The 16,038-nt window shown below is 41.4% G+C and overlaps 1 protein-coding gene and 1 pseudogene across 1 annotated transcript in view; one reads left to right on the plus strand and one right to left on the minus strand.

The window, feature by feature from the left end:
* The window catches only part of DMD (dystrophin), a 2,251,544-nt gene that overhangs the window by 404,660 nt on the left and 1,830,846 nt on the right, over nucleotides 1-16,038 (minus strand). The window lies entirely within an intron of this gene.
* Nucleotides 5,060-8,566, plus strand: LOC117197067 (ferritin light chain-like; annotated as a pseudogene).

The raw sequence follows: 16,038 nt of genomic DNA on the forward strand, positions 1-16,038 counted from the left end.
CATAAGACAACTGCTAACAGCTCTAAAAGAGGAAATCGACAGTAACACAATCATAGTACGAGACTTTAACACCACACTTTCACCAATGGACAGATCATCCAAAATGAAAATAAATAAGGAAACACAAGCTTTAAATGATACATTAAACAAGATGGACTTAATTGATATTTATAGGACATTCCACCCAAAAACAACAGAATACACATTCCTCTCAAGTGCTCATGGAACATTCTCCAGGATAGATAATATCTTGGGTCACAAATCAAGGCTTGGTAAATTTAACAAAACTGAAATCATATCAGGTATATTATCCGACCACAACGCTATGTGACCAGATATCAATTACAGGAAAAAAATCTGTAAGAAATACAAACACATGGAGGCTAAACAACACACTACTTAATAACCAAAAGATCACAGAAGAAATCAAAGAGGAAATCAAAAAATACCTAGAAACAAATGACAGTGAAAACACAACGACCCAAAACATATGGAATGCAGCAAAAGCAGTTCTAAGAGGCAAGGTTATAGCTATACAAGCCTACCTTAAGAAACAAGAAACATCTCAAATAAAAAACCTAACCTTACACCTAAAGCAATTAGAGAAAGAAGAACAAAAAAACCCCCAAAGTTAGCAGAAGGAAAGAAATCATAAAGATCAGATCAGAAATAAATGAAAAAGAAATGAAGGAAACGATAGCAAAGATCAATAAAACTAAAAGCTGGTTCTTTGAGAAGATAAACAAAATTCATAAACCATTAGCCAGACTTATCAAGAAAAAAAGGGAGACGACTCAAATCAATAGAATTAGAAATGAAAAAGGAGAAGTAACAACTGACACTGCAGAAATGCAAAACATCATGAGAGATTACTACAAGCAACTCTATGCCAATAAAACGGACAACCTGGAAGAAATGGACAAATTCTTAGAAATTCACAACCTTCCGAGAATGAACCAGGAAGAAACAGAAAATATGAACAGACCAATCACAAGCATTGAAATAGAAACTGTGATTAAAAATCTTCCAACAAACAAAAGCCCAGGACCAGATGGCTTCACAGGCGAATTCTAGCAAACATTTAGAGAAGAGCTAACACCTATCCTTCTCAAACTCTTCCACAATATAGCAGAGGGAGGAACACTCCCAAACTCATTCTATGAGGCCACCATCACCCTGATAACAAGACCAGACAAGACATCACACAGAAAGAAAACTACAGGCCAGTATCACTGATGAATACAGGTGCAAAAACCCTCAACAGAACACTAGGAAACAGAATCCAACAGCACATTAAAAGGATCACACACCATGATCAAGTGGGGTTTATCCCAGGAATGCAAGGATGCTTCAATATACGCAAATCAAACGTGATACACCATATTAACAAACTGAAGGAGATAAACCAGATGATCATCTCAATAGATGCAGAGAAGGTTTTCGACAAAATTCAACACCCATTTATGATAAAAACCCTCCAGAAAGCAGGCACAGAGGGAACTTTCCTCAACATAATAAAGGCCATATAAGACAAACCCACAGCCAACATCATCCCCAATGGTGAAAAACTGAAATCATTTCCACTAAGATCAGGAACAAGACAAGGTTACCCACTCTCACCACTATTATTCAACAGTTTTGGAAGTTTTAGACACAGCAATCAGAGGAAAAAAAGAAATAAAAGGAATCCAGATTGGAAAAGAAGAAGTAAAGCTGTCATTGTTTGCAGATGACATGATACCATACATAGAGAATCCTAAAGATGCTACCAGAAAACTACCAGAGCTAATCAATTAATTTGGTAAAGTAGCAGGATACAAAATTAATGCACAGAAATCCCTGGCATTCCTGTACACTAATGATGAGAATTCTGAAAGTGAAATTAAGAAAACCCTCCCATTTACCACTGCAACAAAAAGAATGAAATATCTAGGAATAACCCTACCTAAGGAGACAAAAGACCTGTATGCAGAAAACTATAAGACACTGATGAAAGAAATTAAAGATGATACAAATAGACGGAGAGATATACCATGTTTTTGGATTGGAAGAATTAACATTGTGAAAATAACTCTACTACCCCAAACAATCTACAGATTCAATGCAATCCTTATCAAACTACCACTGGCATTTTTCACAGAACTAGAACAAAAAATTTCACAATTTGTATGGAAACACAGAAGACCCTGAATAGCCAAAGCAATCTTGAGAAAGAAAAACGGAGCTGGAGGCATCAGGCTCCCTGACTTCAGACTATACTACAAAGCTACAGTAATCCAGACAGTATGGTACTGGCACAAAAACAGAAAGATAGATCAATGGAACAGGATAGAAAGCCCAGAGATAAACCCACGCACATATGGTCACCTTATCTTTGACAAAGGAGGCAAGAGTATACAGTGGAGAAGAGACAGCCTCTTCAATAAGTGGTGCTGGGAAAACTGGACAACTACATGTAAAAGAATGAAATTCGAACACTTCCTAACACCATACACAAAAATAAACTCAAAATGGATTAAAGACCTAAATGTAAGGCCAGGCACCATCAAACTCTTAGAGGAAAACATAGGCAGAACACTCTATGACATAAATCCCAGCAAGATCCTTTTATACCCACCTCCTAGAGAAATGGAAATAAAAACAAACAAAGGAGACCCAATGAAACTTCAAAGCCTCTGCACAGCAAAGGAAACCGTAAACGAGATGAAAAGACAACCCTCAGAATGGGAGAAAGTATTTGGAAATGAATCAACTGACAAAGGATTAATCCCTAAAATATATAAACAGCTCATGCAGCTCAATATTAAAAAAAAACAAAACCCAATCCAAAAATGGTCAGAAGACCTAAACAGACATTTCCCCAAAGAAGATATACAGATGGCCAAGAAGCACATGAAAATCTGCTCAACATCACTAATTATTAGAGAAATGCAAATCAAAACTACAGTGAGATATCACCTCACACCAGTTAGAACGGGGATCATCAGAAAATCTACAAACAACAAATGCTGAAGAGGGTGTGGAGAAAAGGGAACACTCTTGCACTGCTGGTGGGAACGTAAATTGATACAGCCACTATGGAAAACAGTATGGAGGTTCCTTTAAAAACTAAAAATAGAATTACCATATGATCCAAGAATCCCACTACTGGGCATATACCTAGAGAAAACCATAATTCAAAAAGACACATGCACCCCAATGTTCACTGCAGCACTATTTACAATAGCCAGGTCATGCAAGCAACCTAAATGCCCATCGACAGATGAATGGATAAAGAAGATGTGGCACATACATACAATGGAATATTACTCAGCCATAGCAAGGAACGAAATTGGGTCACTTGTTGAGATGTGGATGGATCTAGAGACTGTCATACAGAGTGAAGTAAGTCAGAAAGAGAAAAACCAATGTCGTATATTAACGCATATATGTGGAACCTAGAAAAATGGTGCAGATGAACCGGTTTGCAGGGCAGAAATTGAGATACAGACGTAGAGAACAAACATGGACACCAAGGGGGATAGCGGCAGGGTGGTGGTGGTGGTGGTGGTGGTGTGATGAATTGGGCAATTGGGATTGACATGTATACACTGATGTGTATAAAATGGATGACGAGTAAGAACCTGCTGTAAAAATAAATAAATTAAATTAAATTAAAAAAACAAACAAACAGAAAAACACAGGCTACTGGGTCCCAACCCTGCAGTTCATGATTCTGTAGGTCTGGAGGGGCGTTCAAGAAGTTGCATTCTAACAATTTCCCTGGTGATACTGACACTTCTACTCTAGGGATCACCCTTTGAGAATTAACCACTGGTCTAGCATAATGGTCCTTAATCTCCTGGAGGTCATGAATGCCTCTGTGAAAACGATGGATCCTCTCCTGAGAAACCTGCACAAATATTCATAAACATAAAATATGACCGATAATTTCATGGTCTTCTGAGACCCACTAAGAGGGACTGGAGAGCAGTAGCCTACCTCCACTTCCAAGAAATACAATGAATTAATGAAGACAACAAATCTTTCAAGTACCATTTTAATAGAAAACTCTCAGGAAAAAGAACACATCAAAAATGTCACTAAAGGGCTTCCCTGGTGGCCCAGTGGTTAAGAATCCGCCTGCCGATGCAGGGGACACGGGTTCGAGCCCTGGTCCGGGAAGATCCCACATGCCGCGGAGCAACTAAACCCGTGTGCCACAACTACTGAGCCTGCGCTCTAGAACCCGTGCTCTGCAATGAGAGAAGCCACCACAATGAGAAGCCCGCACACCACAACGAAGAGTAGCCCTGCTCGCCGCAGCTAGAGAAAGCCCACGCGCAGCAACGAAGACCGAACGCTCCCAAAAATCAACAAATAAATAAATTTATTTTTAAAAAAGTCACTAAAATGTGATTTTTGCTTACTTATGCATCTTGGAATTAGTCATAGTGATCCCAGGCACAAAAATGACTAGATTTGGGGAAGGGGGCACACCAAAAGGCAGCCCTTGAGGGCTAGAAGGAAATTCCTGTCACTCTAACCACATTCAAGTAATCTGGCCCTTTCCCATTTTGCCCTGCCATCCGCTTGGGAAATAAATATCAAATAAAAGAGGGGCTGGTGGGGAACATGATGGAAAAGGGGGGTGGGGCATTCAGCCAGGGGCCTGGGGAAAGACATGGAAGTTGGTACCTCTGGGAAAGCGTAGCTATGGCTCTAGGATCTCTGTACCTCAGTGAACCAGTTCAAGATTGAAACAAGAGATAATTAAGAATATGCTTAAAAGGAAACCAAATCGGTTGTGCTACAAAATGATACGAGACAATCCCTGTTGGAGAGAAGGAACATTTTGATTTCACGCTTTACCTAAGAATCTTCCTCACATGCCTTCCATAACCCAGCAGTATAGATGTTTTTAAATGACCCTGAAAAGAAAGCAGACGTGTTCTTTATTTCATGCAAGGAAAGCCATCGTTCCTTTAAAGAACCTCAGGCCTGCTCTGCCTACATACATGAAGTCAGGAACATGAGGCAAATATTGTATTATTCATCTTGGCAACTATAAATTCAAGTGATGGCTCTGAGGCTGGGAAACAAAGGCCCGCTGAGCCGGAAAGCAGAACTCTGCCTTCAGCTCCTCGAAGAAGTGATAGCGCTACAGGCAAATCTCCCTGTAATCATCTGGGGGAAATAACACCTCTGAGTCAAAGAAGATTTTCTGCTACTGCACAGGACTGTTTTACCTAAAGCCAGGAAAACTCTGTCTGATGATAACGTTTTAGCTGCTGATTCGTCACCTCTGTCTTCGATTCCTCTCAGCAAACTTTTATTGGGTCTCATCATGGGCACATTTACAGAGCAATTTCCATGATGATAAAAATCTCTTCAAATGAGATTTAAAATGTAATTAAAGGGCAGATTTGATGTGGTAAAGGAGTTGTTGTGCAGTGGCCATACATCATCATGCCACAGAGTGCTCATTCAGCTAGCCTATGGCACGACCCCAATTTTCCTCTGGTAAGATTACATGTCCTTGTTTCATGCTAATGGCTTGATTAGGGAAAACTAAAAAAAAAAAAAAAAGAAAGATAAAACAGCCTCTCTATTGGAGAGACTAGTCCATGAATAGGAGTTAGATTTATGTACCCTCCTCTGTTCATCCTGCACCTTAGACTTCAGAGGCTGCAAGAAACTCCTCGGATACAGAGGCGAACACGACAAACTGACAGGTGAAAGCTGGAAGGACCTGCTTGCCTTGAGAAGCAGATCTCCATAAATCCTAGGGCCTGTTCTCATGGTTTTAAGGGCAATCGCCTGAAAAGTGGAAACTACAGGTTATAGCTCCCTGAATGGATGAATGCTTGCTTCTGGAAAACTGTGTGGAGCCTGAGAAAGCAAGAAAATATTCCTTGAGCAGTCCATTTTTGAAACCTCAAAACTAACTGAGATTACTCTTCGCTATAAAATCAAAATGATTTTAAGCTTTGGAATTTCCCAAACCCCCAAATATCTGGCCTACCCAGATCCACAATCATAAGTACCCTCAGTCGTGGTATTTACCAAATGATATGAAATGATTTTTTACTGGGCTACTGGTTTATATTCTGACAGCCAATCATATAACATGATATGGAAATCATATTTTTTAACACGCAGGGCAAAACAAAACTTTCAAAAGATCAGATTTCAGATCTAAGATCACAGTTAAATAATAGGTTGCAGGCACTCAGAAGAGGATTTGGGCCTTTTAAACACCATATATTCATTACCTTCTCTTTTCAACATATCATGATATTCACAGGAAAAAAAATGCCATATAATGCCTGAGTTATACAGAGCGCTGAGGGTTTCACTAAGTTTCTTCTGTGCTCCTCTCTTTGCCTAAGTGAAATATTCCTTTGGGAACAACACTTTGTCTATGGAATCAAATTTATCTTTGTGATACTGGGAGTTACAAAATAACTCATGTGTTTTAAAGTATCACTAAATGTATGGAATTAAATTATAATTAGTAAACATAATTTGAGGGTCTTTAATTTAAGGATGATGACAAATTCTTGTCAAATAGTTATCATGCTTTTAAGTGTAATAATGTTTTCAGAGACAAGAGTAAGATACTAGCAAAAATGACATACATTTTTGAAGAGAAAATGGCGACTGTACCTTCGAAATAAAAGCAACTTATACATCTCTCTAGTCCAAAAAAAGAAAGCTCACAAATTAATCTACAAGTTTCACCTCCCTTATTGAAGATGCAAGGCCTATTTTCAATCTGCTTTAATAGCAAACAATTCATGGGAAGTTTGATTTCACTATAACAATAACCTCTTTTAGCCAAATAACCCTTGTCAACCCCTGGATAAAATTTTCTGCCAAAGAATTCCCCTACTTCCCACTCACCACCAGAGATAAAAGGACTGAAGAGACAGCACCATTCTCTGTAGGACCGTTTGCTTGCACTCAGTCAGCCAAGCTTCCATGCCTGATTTCATTGCCATGGAAAGTCCTACAGGATAACTTGTAGAGCAGCTACCTCTATTACTTCTCCAAACATCCCACTGCTTCCAATTACCAATTACCACTGATTTTCTGTTATAATCAGTAGCCTTGAAACTCTTTTAAATGCAGAAGAGAAAATCCTAGGCAAAATTGGGAACAAAAAAGAGTTTCCGTGTTTCTGAAGAGTGGCGTTGTGCCTGCGTGATTGTTTTTCATCAGTTTTGACTTCTCAGAGAGGCAGTATTTCCTTTCATTTATTTCTCTAGGCTGACATTTCTTTTCACAAAATAGTTAATGAGCATGGTGCAAATCTGGCATTCTTCCTTTTGACATCTTTACTCATGAAATAAGTAAAAGCAGTCCCCAACTTACAAAGAGTTCTGTAACCAAAAGTCATTTGCAAGTCAATGGCTCAGAGCACAAAATTCAAATTTCCACAGAAGCAACAGCTATATATGTTTGACACCAGGACAGTCACGGCTATTTGATCTCAAACATGGATGATCTAAGTCATTCTGATAGCACTACTTTGGGTTCTGTGATTTGAGAAGCATACATCTTTTGGGGTACAAAAGGGAATCAAGTATGAAAAGAAAATATCTCTCTTTGAATCCTGACTCCGCCCAATGCAAAACAGTAAGCAAAAGACACCTGAGATGGGCATGAACGAAATGGGCATGTACCTGTCATTCTACCTCCTGGTGCCTGGTCATCTCTACCCCCCGTATTTCCTCAGGTCCCTAATAATCCTTCTTTCCTACCTGTTAAAAACTGCACTCCCAGAGCATAGTCCGACCACTTTCACGTTCTGGGAGATTTTTACCTTTTAAAAAGAGGAAGCTGAAGCTGGCAGTGCGCTCGGCGGTCCCCCGATCTGTCTCTTGCTTCAACAGTGTTTGAACAGAACAGACCCAGGGATGCCCTTTGCTCCAGCCTCCGACCACCCTCCAACCTTTTTTCCAGTTGCGACCTTCGCAATTAGCCAGTCAGCTATGCTTGGTCACTGGCACCGCCAACACCATATTTTGAGCTTAACTCCGTATGACCGATCCACCACGAGCTCCCAGATTCGTCAGAATGATTCCGCAGAGGTGGAGGCCGCCGTCAACCGCCTGGTCAACATGCATCTGCCGGCCTCCCGCACCTACCTCTCTCTGGGCTCCTATTTCCACCGCCACGACGCGGCTCTGGAGGGCCTGGGCCACTTTTTCCGCGAAGTGCCCGAGGGGAAGCGTGAGGGCGCCTAGCACCTCTTGAAAATGCAAAAACAGCGCAGCAGCCGCGCCCTCTTCCAGGACATGCAGAAGCGTCTCAGGATGAGTGGGGTGAAACCCAGGACACTGTGGAAGCCGTCGTGCTCACGGAGGAGAACCTGAACCAGGCCCTTGTGGACCTGCACGCCCTGGGCTCTGCCCGTGCACACCCCCCCTTCTGTGACTTCCCAGAGAGCCACCTCTTAGATGAGCAGGTGAAACTCATCCAGAAGATGCTCGACCACCTGACCAACCTCCACAGGCCGGCTGGTCCCCAGGGGGGGCTGGGCGAGTCCCTCGTCAAAAGGCTCGGCCTCCAGCACGAGTAGGAGCCTCCGGAGCCCAGCGGCCTTTGAGCAGCCCCTGTGGCGTCAGGGCTTCAGCCTGAAGCCCCGCTCTGCAGCCACTAGGCAACTTTTTAACCACCCTGGAGCTCTCTCCCAAGCCTTGGACCAAATGGAAACAATAAAGCTTTTTGCAGCAAAAAAAAAAAAAAAAAAAAAAAAAGGAAGCTGAGTTAAACCAAATGAATCTCAAATTGGTAGAATTTCAGAGAGTATAAGAATACAAAGTGAAATATTCAGATGGTAGCAAAAGTGTCTGGGGGCGGAAAGGCTTCAGCCATTCTTGCTAGGAAATCCACAATACATTGGTTAATACTACGGATTGGCTCACTCAAACCTCTACACTACCCTCCATCCAACTGAGCGGGTTGGAAATTAAAAACTGCATTTGCCAGACTTCCACGCAGCTAGGGCTCTGGACATGAATTAGGTTTTTTTTTTTTTTTTTTTTTGCGGTACGCAGGCCTCTCACTGTTGTGGCCTCTCCTGTTGCGGAGCACAGGCTCCGGACGCGCAGGCTCAGCGGTCATGGCTCACGGGCCCAGCCGCTCCGCGGCATGTGGGGTCTTCCCGGACTTGGGCGCGATCCCGCGTCCCCTGAATCGGCAGGTGGACTCTCAACCACTGCGCCACCAGGGAAGCCCGAATTAGGTTTTAATAAGTTAGGGTTGTCAGATAAAATACAGCGTGCCCAGTTAAATGCAAATTTCAGCTAAACAATGGATTTTTTTCTTAGTGTAAGTATGTTGAATGCATTGTTTTTGTTTGCTAAATCTGGCAACCTTACATCAACAGATGTATCTGTGAGTGATTTAGAAGGTGGAAGTAGGGTCTTGGCCATCTCTCTGCCCCTTTTGGCTGTTTCTGTCGGCTAGTTTCGTCATAAAAGCATGAGATTTCCCATATCATATTTCCAAAGTGTATTCTCCAGCTTCCGGGTTGAAGAAAGGCAGTTGCTAACAGGAGCTACAAAAGTGGTAGCTTCTAGATCTCAACTTCCTGAATCTTAGTTCACAGTTACAGAGTATGTTCTTGAATTCATTGCTTCAGTGCTACTTCAGAGATGGTAGTTCCCTAGGGGATGAGTTCTATCTGACTTTAGAGTTCTGTGCTGGAAGCCAAGGCTAAAATCTGCTCCTTCAGCCTCTCCAAAGATTTAGTATGCATCTAATCCTCTGTACTAAACCATTCTCTGATTATCATACCTAGAGTAGCTTCTTTTTTTGTGAATTGAACTCTGACCCTCAGAGCCAGCTTCTCTATTTGTTTCTAGTACTGGCAGTGTCTTCCTTTAGTCAAAGGAAGTTTGTAGCCTTAAAAATCTACAAACAATAAAACTCTATGGTTTTCTCAACATGGCTCTTTGTCACAGCCATGTGATCTCCCATAAAAGGGCAGGAGGAAGTGAGGCAGGCAGAGGGATTTGTATCTCTGGATTAATGTCTTATTTGTAAAGAAAATACAAGATACTTTAGGTTGTGGCAACACATTAAAATAGCCACACATTATGTCATCATTCTTTACAATAATCTCACCATTATTTTCCTTATCTCTTTTGTTCCTCATATCTGGATGTCAAATTTACACTGACAACATATTTGATGCCTAGGGAAAAGATATGAGTCAACAGTTTCATAACGTGATATTCTATTAATTAAACATGATACACTGACATTAAACCTCCAAAAAAAAAAGAATATCACAAACTTGTTTCATATTCAAGTCATGGGGAGGAGTGAAGAGACACTAAGGAAAGACGGTGAGCTTGCAGGCCTGGCTCGCCCATGTGAGGTGAGCTCTGGAGAAGCGAGCTTACCTCTGTGCTGTCAGCACCTGGCAGAGTGCTTAGCACATACTAGGCACTCAATAAATTGAGCTGAATTTTTTAATCATCTGGCTGCATTCACCTACTCTGCGTATGTCTCATGCATAATTTCATTTCCTAACAGTACCAAGTTCCAACATCAGGAGACACAGACATGCAAGCACTGACCATCTCTGGAGGTCAAGGTTTTCTACTTGTGTGTCCATGTAACAGGGTGACTCTACAGTTTATTGTCCAAACGAGAATACTTTTGAGAGTATATGGGGGTACTATTAATAATGACATGAGGGGCTTCCCTGGTGGCGCACTGGTTGGGAGTCCGCCTGCCGATGCGGGGGACGCGGGTTCGTGTCCCGGTCTGGGGGGATCCCGCGTGCCACGGAGCGGCTGGGCCCGTGGGCCGTGGCTGCTGGGCCTGCGCGTCCGGAGCCTGTGCTCCGCGGCGGGAGAGGCCACAGCGGTGAGGGGCCCGCGTACCACAAAAAAAAAAAAAAAATAATGACATGAGGATAACAGGCATAAACTGGGACTGTCCTGGGCAAAGCAGGATGGGTAACTTTACAGCCATCAGTAAAGTGGGAAAAATGTCCTAAGTCCTTACGCTTTTTCACTATCAGCTGAGGCAGCCTTTCTTCGTACTCATTCTCTCCAAGCAACAAAAGGTCTGGGACAGGATGTTTCCTTCCTGCCTGGGGTTCACTGAGGGTGGTAAATTGATCCCTGTAGCTGTTTCTCCCATTGAGGGAAGGACAGTCAGAGAACGGCAAGAGGTTCGGGCCACTGTGTGTGCACTCAGGTGCCTCCTCACCATGCGGAGTGAATACCTTCAGCTCTGTTTTCTATGGGAAGGAAAATAAAAAGAGGGCCAATAACAAAATGCCCTTCAAAGAAAACATTTTGTGAGCCTGTGTGTAGCAGAGATAAGAACTAGGACACTGCCAAGAGAAAGATCCTAGAATAGCTTCTTGAAAGATCTTTTATTTTTTTTAAAAAAGGAATATAAGTGAATGTTGCTACAACATCTATTGTGTATCGTCTGCCATGTTCCTCTTAGCAAATGAACATCAGCGTTTCTGCATTTGTCAGCAATGCAAACTGGCGAGAATTCACTTTCTTGAAATTTACTTTGATTTCTCCTTCATGGAGAAATAACTCATTCCGTACATATTTCATACTTGACATTTAGTAAGCACCAAGTCTACGTCTACAAAGATGGCTTTGAGGGGCTCCCATGTCAATCAAAAGTTTCTCCCAAGACATTTCTATGCATATCTAAGGAGAACAGGGAGGTTAAAAAAAAAAAAAAAGAAGAAGAAGAAGAAGAAAAAACAGAAAACCAAGAGCATGAACGACAAAATTCAGGATTTTGCTTCATAAGTCATGGATCAAGAATTGGTTTACCATAGGTGCACGGGGAGGCAAAGATATACAATGGAGAAAAGACAGTCTCTTCAGTAAGTGGTGCTGGGAAAACTGGACAGCTACATGTAAAAGAATGAAATTAGAACACTCCCTAACACCATACACAAAAATAAACTCAAAATGGATTAAAGACCTAAAAGTAAGACTGGACACTATAAAACTCTTAGAGGAAAACATAGGCAGAACACTCTTTGACATAAATCACAGCAACGTATTTTTTGATCCACCTCCTAGAGTAATGGAAATAAAAACAAAAATAAACAAATGGGACCTAATGAAACTTTAAAGCTTTTGCACAGCAAAGGAAACCATAAACAAGACAAAAAGACAACGCTCAGAATGGGAGAAAATATTCGCAAACGAATCAACGGACAAAGGATTAATCTCCAAAATATATAAACAGCTCATGCAGCTCAATATTAAAGAAACAAACAACCCAATCCAAAAATGGGCAGAAGACCTAAATAGAGATTTCTGCAAAGAAGACATACAGATGGCCAAGAGGCACATGAAAAGTTACTCAACATCACTAATTATTAGAGAAATGCAAATCAAAACTACAATGAGGTATCACCTCACACCAGTCAGAATGGGCATCATCAGAAAATCTACAAACAACAAATGCTGGACAGGGTGTGGAGAAAAGGGAACCCTCTTGCACTGTTGGTGGGAATGTAAATTGATACAGCCACTATGGAGAACAGTATGGAGGTTCCTTAAAAATCTAAAAATAGAATTACCACATGACCCAGCAATCCCACTACTGGGCATATACATAGAGAAAACCATAATTCAAAAAGACACATGCACCCCAATGTTCACTGCAGCACTATTTACAATAGCCAGGTCACGGAAGCAACCTAAATGCCCATCGACAGACGAATGGATAAAGAAGTTGTGGTACACATATACAATGGAATATTACTCAGCCATAAAAAGGAACGAAACTGAGTCATTTGTTGAGACGTGGATGGATCTAGAGACTGTCATACAGAGTGAAGTAAGTCAGAAAGAGAAAAACAAATATCGTATATTAACGTATGTATGTGGAACCTACAAAAATGGTACAGATGAACTGGTTTGCAGGGCAGAAGTTGAGACACAGATGTAGAGGATGTATGGACACCAAGGGGGGAAAACCGCAGTGGGGTGGGGATGGTGGTGTGCTGGATTGGGCGATTGGGATTGACATGTATAGACTGATGTGTATAAAACTGATGACTAATAAGAACCTGCAGCATAAGAAAACAAACAAACTAAGAAAAACAACTAATACTAAACTTTCTTTGGGTTATTTGTATGGAAATATGTTAATATAAATGTTTCAGACATTACCTGAAATTTCTAAAAATCTTATATGTTCTGGTATAATGTTATAAGTCATAATTCTAGTTATTACTTTAAATGTATATCTCAGAAATAACTAAAAAAAAAAAAAAGAATTGGTTTGAATTCAAAGTCCCTAATCATAGAACTTCAAAGAGATGTGGCAAATTATACACATCAGCCTGTTCCTTCTGAAGAAAAGCAGAGAGAAGACAGTGCAGTGGAAACCTCCCGCTAGTCTGGTTGCTCCTGAGGGCAGGAACCATGTCTGCCTTGCTCACTGCTGTATCTCCAGCTTCCAGGATGCGAGTTGCCATGCAGCGGCTTTTGTTTTCGAGAGAGAGCTATCAAATAAACCATTGGATAAATTAATGAATGGATCAGTTATGTAAGAAGTCAAGTAACTGCAGAACATCAAAGAAGGTTGATAATGAGAGTCAAGGAGTTGGTCACCTTGGTATGTCATAGACGGTAGGGAACCTTGGTATGTAACTAAATAATGGAGCACCAGTTTCTCTTGCTAGCGGTCCAGTTTACTGTATGATTGTCTTAACCATTTTTTTCCTCCAGTTTTCCAAGTCACAGCAGTTCTCCTCACTTCCCCTGGTATGACGGTAGGATTACCATTTGCCATTCTCCATCCATCCATTCTTTCATTCTACAAACAAACACTGAACACTCGCCGGGTGCCCAGCCCCAAGATGAACTTGACAGACACGGTCCCAGCCCGGGCTAAGGTTTTTCTCTTTTAAAGGAATAATATCACGGTTTAGATCAGGTACTCTGAATACAAAGCACCGTGAAAGCTGGACAACTCTTAACGCAGCAGAGATTCTAGGACATGACGAACAAACCTGAGAGAATCTTTTTAAATTTAACACTTAGAAAATCAGCTCAAGGGTAAAACTGTTTGCACAGAAAACGACACCATTTAAGAGGAGACTGAGTAATTACTGGGCTCTTTTGATTAGGCAGAAAACCTATCCTGGGAGTTAAAATCTCAAGGTAGACTTTTGGCCTATTTACCTGTTTGGACTAGCCACATGGTCCTAAATTAATGACATAATTAAAAACTCCTCTTCTCTACCAGAACCCCTCATCTTATATGCAAGGTAGCTTTGGGGCCTAGGATTTATAATAACAAACAAGCCAACAAACCAGAAATCAAAATTTATTTTGCAGTATCTTTTATCAGATTTCATGGACATTGGTGTATATTTAATTTTTAAAAAATTCGGGAAGGTTTAAATTGGGGAGGTGAGAAAAAAAGAAGGAAAAGAAATGGAAGTAAGTGCAAGGAAGATTCTGAAACAGTTTTCATAAACTTAGAAGCAATGAAATGGACTTAAACCTGCAAACAAAAAGAATTTCATTGCTCACTGATTCTGTAGCCAACACTTTCTCTAATATCCCAGAGCAGCTATTTCAAATTGCCACTCTCCTTGAATCTCAGACTCTACCCCCATCACCCCGCATTTAACTACTGTTTCCGCTTCAATGAGAAACAAATTCAATAGAAGGACGCTATCTTAAGCTTTCACCTAACAAAAGTACCAGCAACTACACCTATTCTTCCCTCCTCCCCTGCAACTACAATAGAAGATGTGCCTTCATTCCTACCTGAGGTTACTGGTTATCCCTCATTTCTTCTGCATCCTCAACCTCTCCCTCTCTACTGTCTCCTTCCCACTGGCATTTACAGATGCTCAAGCCCCTCCTGTCTTAAGACCACGCTCTTCTTCCTGTCCCTACATCCATCTTCTGTTACTATGGTCTTTCTCTTTTCCCATCACAGCTACAAGTCTTGAAAGACTTGCCTTACCTTTGCTCCTTGATTTTCCCAGTTCCCAATCATGTCTCAACCCACTGTAATCTTGGTTCTCTATTTACCACTGAGTAATCACTGGGTTCTTCAAAATCAACAGTGAAGTTACTCACATCAAGGTTATCAGTACCCACCGTGTTGCTAAATTAATGGAATCTTTTTTGGTCTTATCTTTTACGTCTCTTTCACAGTACTTGACAAACCTGAATGCTACTCTTTTTTTGAAAGCCTCTCTTCCCTTGGATTCTGTGACATCACACGCACCTGGTTTGTCTCCTACCTACTGAATTGCTAATTTCCCTGTCTCTGCTGCAAGTTTCTTTTTCTCTGCTTATCCCTGAAATGCTGGTGTTTTTCTGGGTTTACTCCTGGGCCTTCTCTTCTTCTATATCTACAAACTTTTCCCTAAACCATTTCAAACGCTTGCAAGGTTTTAATCCCTACATACTGACAAAATCCAATTAAATAGCTCTAGCTCAGAACTTTTTCCATAGGTATAGCTCACACACCTGGCCATATCCACTTGTATGTTCCATGGGCAATTCAAACTCAACACTTGCAAGGCTGAACTCAATACCACCCCTCCTGTGTCAGCACCCTCCATCTCCTTCAAACAGACTCCATTTCTTTTGCCAAGGGTTTGGAAGAAAGGTATCACCATCTACCTGATTGTTCGAATTAGATGTCTGACTTAACTCTTCCCTTCAACTCACCTACCATGATCTAACAATCGTAATAGCATCGACTCTACCCTTTAGATAGCTATCACATCTGGGTCCTTCCTACTGCTCTCCATCTCCACCACCACAACTTCGTTTAGATCGTCATCATCACTCACCTGGATAACTTCATTAGTGTCCTGTCTCCAGGTTACTAAGCTTCTTTTGGTTCCTTGGATTGCCATGAAATTTCTCAATTCCAGGCCTTTATACATACTATTCCCTCTGCCGGGAATTCTCCTCCAAATCCCCAGCTGGACCTGGCTAACTCCTGTTTCTCGTCAGGTCTCAGGCAAGGTGAGACTTCCTTGGAGAAGCCCTCCTCATCCCACCAAACCAG

This window comes from Orcinus orca, chromosome X (genome assembly GCF_937001465.1).
Source record: "Orcinus orca chromosome X, mOrcOrc1.1, whole genome shotgun sequence".
Taxonomy (NCBI): Eukaryota; Metazoa; Chordata; class Mammalia; order Artiodactyla; family Delphinidae; genus Orcinus; species Orcinus orca.